This window comes from Lactuca saligna, chromosome 4 (genome assembly GCF_052625555.1).
Source record: "Lactuca saligna cultivar CGN05327 chromosome 4, ASM5262555v1, whole genome shotgun sequence".
NCBI classification, from domain to species: Eukaryota; Viridiplantae; Streptophyta; class Magnoliopsida; order Asterales; family Asteraceae; genus Lactuca; species Lactuca saligna.
In genome coordinates this window covers 41,223,263-41,229,060 of record NC_136420.1, presented here as the reverse complement: position 1 = coordinate 41,229,060, position 5,798 = coordinate 41,223,263, and the positions used below count along the sequence as shown (strand labels likewise).

Genomic DNA, 5,798 nt, shown 5'->3' with positions numbered 1-5,798 from the left:
GCTACTCCAGAAGGTTATGATGATAGATCTTAGTGTTTCTGATGTCCCTTATGCATAAAAATGGTGTCTTGATCGTTTAAGTTCAACCATGCATGGTTTGGTGGTCGTTTCATGAAGTTAGTATGCTAAAATCTAAGATTTGGCCTTTTAAGCCATGCAAAAGCTTAAAGCCTTCAACTTTATGGTTTAGGGCCTTGTTCTGATGTTGAATTGAAGTTCAACCAGTATGTCGGGCATATGAGCTAGGTACATCGCACGTACGTCCGTCTGAAGGTTTTTGGAGTTTTTTGGAACAGGTTTAGTTGGGCTTTTACCTTGTGAGTTTGGGCCTTATACCTTTTTGTGGTATTGGGTCATTTGTGGGCCTTAGGCTATCTTGGATCTCTTGGGCCTATGTTGGGCCTTAGGGTTCTTTAGTTTGGGCATGGACCATTGTTAGGACTTGTGATTATAGGCTTAACCTTAGGTCGTAACTAAGGTTGGCATTGATTATGTTCAGCATGAGGAACCATTAGGCAATAAACTTAGGTGTAGGATTTGCTATCTTTCGATCGATGTGGGTCTCCTCACTATACTCGTGGGCCGAGGCACCAATACCGACCCACTGGTTTATATTTGTAGGATGATACTTGTTTTTGTTAAAATCTCATGTTATGTATATATATGATTGATGTCTCTGTGACTATTACTGTTATGATTATATGCTAGTTGTAGGGGTGAAATAGACCCGATACTGGTTGAAAGAGACCTAAAGGGTCGAAATATACCCAATACCAGTTGAAAGAGACCAAAGAGGGTGAAATAGACCCAATACAGGTTGAAAGATACCAAAGGGGTTGAAATATACCCAATACCGGTTGAAAGAGACCGAAGGGGGTGATATACACCCACTTATGTTTTGATTGTTATGTATGTATGGTATGGGTATTTTGGGGAAGATCACTAAGTTTTGTGCTTACGATTTTCAGTTTATGTTTCAGGTACTTCCAGCTCAAAAGGGAAGAGCCCGACTTGATCGCACTGCATCCGCCTATATTTTCCACATTATGTGATTTTGGGACTTTTTACTTTGATGTTATTTCACTATGACACACTTTCAGTTGTTTTGAGATGTTTATTGAGTGTTTTGAAATGAATTAAAAATGAAATTTTTGTCTAAAGTTTTGGGATGTTATAGCATTACACGTTCGTTTAACTTGCATGGAAAAAGTAAAAATTTATATGATTGTGCAACACATTTTTTTAGTTACACAATTATTTTTAAAATCATAATCCATAAGCACTTGACCTCCATTTGTTCTTAAAACTTCCATCAATGGTTTAAACAGGTAAAATGAGATTATGAAAGTGAGTGACTTCCTTAGGGTTATTTTAGACATTTTGGTAACCTTTTATATGCGTCAACCATTATAGTTGTTCCATAGTTTCATACTAGAAGAATTTCACAAATCCTAGATTTCAAATTTGAGAAGAGAATAGGAAGAAAAGCTACCTACAAGCTAGGAACTGATGAGGAATTGTTTGGATCTTCATTAAAGTCATCATATATGCTTCAAAACATCACGGAGAAAAGAAAATCTCCATGGAAGCAACTTCCATATCGTTCACGTTGTTTTAATGAAGAGGCGAGAATGAGGCCCGAAGATCTAATTCCAAAATAATGAGGACTTGGCTAATATGGCCCCTCAGAGTCAAAATCTTACACTTAGACCACCATTTTGACTTGGAAACTAACTAGCAATTTAGTATATTCCTAAATAACCCTTTTATATATAATTTATGACTTACAAGTCCTATTTCATCAACAAGAGTCAAATCTCAACTTTTACGCATTTCCAACTTTGATCCTTTAATCATATGTTTCTTACCTTGACTCTAATAAACTTCGAGTTTATTTCTATCATCACACTTATTGTATATTTAACTTATTAACTTTTAGCTATGTATTTTAATATTATTTATTTAACTTTCCTAATTTTTTTTATTTTCAATAAAAAGCTAAAAACTTTTAGGCCCACTTTGAAGATGCTTATATATATATATATATATATATATATATATATATATATATATATATATATATATATATATATATATATATATATATATATATATATATAGGGAAAGGATCAAATGAGAACACCTAAAAGGTTGAGAAAGTGAGAACATGTATATTTATTTTTGATTCCATGCATTCATTTGTGGAGAAATGATAATTTTTTACACACAATCACCATGAATATGCTTTTTCTATTCAATTGAAGTTAAAGGTGTAAATATTTATTATTTCTCCACAAATGAATACATGGAATCACAAATAAATATACTTTGTTCTCGCGTTCTCAACCTTTTTGGTGTTCTCATTTGATCCTACTCATATATATATATATATATATATATATATATATATATATATATATATATATAGGTTATTGTACTCTAACTAATTATTGTGTGGATGTAAGAATGATTGTGGACCAATAATTGTAGTTATTTTAAGAAAGATATTTATCCTTATTATTAAATTATAAAAATTGAACAATACCATTTAATTAAAAGAAGGTCAAAAATGTACATTTTCATTACTTCAAATTAGGAAAAACAAATTTAAAAATGAAATTTTTGAATTTAAAGGGATTTTGATTATCGTAATTTTGAATTATGTTTTTTTTAATCAATTCATTTTTAATTCTATCAGAATGTTATTCCGTCATAATGATGTTGTTCTACGATATTGTTCTGTTAGAATGTTATTCTATTAAAATATTAATGAAGAATAATAAAATTCTTGAACTTGAATTGAATAAGAACAACATTCTAATATATTCATACACATCCGAACTTAAATACAAATTTAATATAATTATACATATTCTAATAGAATGTCATCAAAATGAATACAATTCTTAGGAATAACATTCTCAAATATACAATTATTGAACAAATACACTTAGGGGGTGTTTGGCCTATCTTTTTGAGGGATAAAAAGAACTTTAAGAAAAAGATAAGGGGAAAAGATGTTTGGTAAAAGTATTTGAAAAGCAACTTTTGGGAATTTGATATAAGAAAAACTGACTTTTTGGAAAAGTCAGGAATTCCTAACTTTTTGTGACTTTTCCTAAAAGTCCTTTTGCCCCTTGAAAAGATTAGCCAAACACCCTCTTAATCTTCTTCAATGGTCCAAATAATCACACTTAATCTCTTTAATGTAACTTGTTATTGAACTCAATTCCAAGTATTTCTCTTGTATGATCAGTCATTGATTCCTTCTTCAAGCCATTCTGAAAGAATAATTCATTACCAACTGAAAAAGAAAAAACTAAAGTCCTTTGTACAAATCTGCATACTTGTGAATTTCACCAAAACTCATAACCAAGAATTATAGAAAATTCACAAATCACAGAGGAAATATCGAGATTCCATTCCGACATAATCGGAATTCGAGATTCCATTCCATCATAATTTAAATTCAAGATTTAATTCAATATTCAATTCAAGATTCTATTCAAGATTCAATTCAAAATTTAAATGATCAATATACCTGTAAATCAATTTTGGTATAATGTTCACATACAACCAGGAGATACAACCAGAAATTGTCAACAAAACATCATACAACCAAAAGTTACCAAATTGCCTTGACAAAATTAAATACTTCATACAACAAAACACGAAGTGCTCATCAAGAAAGTGGATAGAGAAAGATCAAAACAAGTCTCACAACAAGCATTTGAATAAAAAAATCAAATATACCTCCAAGATTTCTCTTCAATAAGTTTGGATAAATCTCCAAGTCACCTTCCCCCAAAAAATTCTTACCTTCTTATATCAAATTAAATAACAAAACTCTGTCGATAAAAGAGTAATACACAATGTCGATAGAAGAGTAATACACAAAACCCTGGCGACCTACTAGAAAACAGGAAATTTTAACTGAAAACATATATATATATATATATATATATATATATATATATATATATATATATATATATATATATATATATATATATATATATAATTAAATATCAAAACCCTGGTGACCTACTGGAAAACAGGAAATTTCATCTGGGAAGTTGAGACTTCAATTAATTTAAAGTTTGAATTGAAGAAACAATGTCGATAGAAGAGTAATACGCAAAACCCTATTCCAATAGAACCAGACGGCGACCAACAATACTAGAGGAGATGAAATTCAAGAAAACAAAAGTCAATTTGTTATAAGAAAGTAGAAATCTAAAAAATAAGAAGCACTGATTACCGAGTTAGTGAAAAAGAGAGGGAGGAAGATCAGGTGCGGTGGAAGTTTGCTCAGGAGAAGGGGAAATCATTGCTAACTTCGGTCTCCAACGACAACCTTTACTCCAACGAAGACAGCTAGCTGCACAATGGAGACGAAGACGATGGTGGTCGAATCTGATGTGCTGCGATGGAAAGTGGTGTATTTTAACAAACTAGTGTTGTGATCTTGTCATCTCCGATTAAGGAACTGGCACAGGAAAAATGAGGGAGTTGTGGCAATCGAGATTGGGGTGAATATGGTTTTTGAGATTGGTAGTAAGCACGCACACAGGATTTAAGTAAAGCAATCCAACGTTTTAGGGTAATTACATATTTAATGATTATCAAAATTAATTAATAGTTAAAATTACCATTTAACCCTTATTTAGGTTTTTGAATTGATTGGTCCACAGTCATTCCTACATCCACACAATAAATCCACACAATAATTAGTTAAAATACTTGAACCTATCCCTCTCTCTCTCTCTCTCTCTCTCTCTCTATATATATATATATATATATATATATATATATATATATGTGTGTGTGTGTGTGTGTGTGTGTGTGACATCCCCATTTTTCACGGCCAGAAAAGACTGATTTTTTTTGTTTATGCTTTATAAAAATCAGAGTACTTCTTTTCATAAAAATGTTGCGGAATTTGTTCTCAGAAAACACGATAAATACGTTATCAAAATATTTTCGAAGAAACGTATTTTATTCATTTTAAAACGTTTGGGATGTCATCATGTGACATCCCCAAAATCACGGCCAGAAAAGACCGGTTTTGTTTATACTTTATTTCAAAATCAGAGTTATCTTTTAATAAAAGGGTTGCGGAATTTTTCCCAAAACAATAATATGATAAAGATTTCCATAGAAATGTATTTCATTAAAAGACTCGGGATGTCATGTTCGTACAGATCAAAAGTATAAACAGTACAATATAAGCCTTACTACATTATTTCATATCTACAGGCCTATATCCGTAATCCCTCGTCCAAAACATCACACCTATGCTCATGCGCCACTACCTGTAATGTATAAAACTGAGTGGGTCAGGCTTGGGAGCCTGGTGAGCACATAGGGTTTTCAACCCACAATAAATAAGTTTATTAATTTCATCAATCAACAATAACCCGATTACCCGTTCCCGTTATCCTCACTTTACGTCCCTAAACACCTATCATAAGGGACCTAGCCTAAGGATCATCATCGGGACGAACACTACTGCTAAGGGGATTCCTCAGCAATAAATGTCCTAATAGGCAACCATGTGGGGGATGGAGTACACCGGTGAACACATCGTTCACAATACCTACAGGTTGCGAGCCTGCTAGTGTTCCATTGGACTGTCTAGAAGAGTCCGTGGTCGTCATCTATACTCCGCTAGATGACTGGATCAACAACAACAACATCGAGGCCTCTCATCATTTTATCACACATCACCTATTACATCTACCCATGTTTTACCCCAACATTTTCGTAGATATAAAATACATATACAGTTTAAATCA

General features: G+C 32.3%; 1 long non-coding RNA gene across 1 annotated transcript; it reads right to left on the bottom strand.

Moving 5' to 3' along the window:
- Positions 1-2,799: 2,799 nt before the first annotated feature.
- Positions 2,800-4,570, bottom strand: LOC145041672 (uncharacterized). Its single transcript, XR_013680349.1, has 2 exons — positions 4,262-4,570; positions 2,800-3,281 (listed from the first exon to the last, which is right to left on the bottom strand). It is a non-coding gene; the product is annotated as an uncharacterized LOC145041672 (long non-coding RNA).
- Between the last annotated feature and the right edge of the window lie 1,228 nt (positions 4,571-5,798).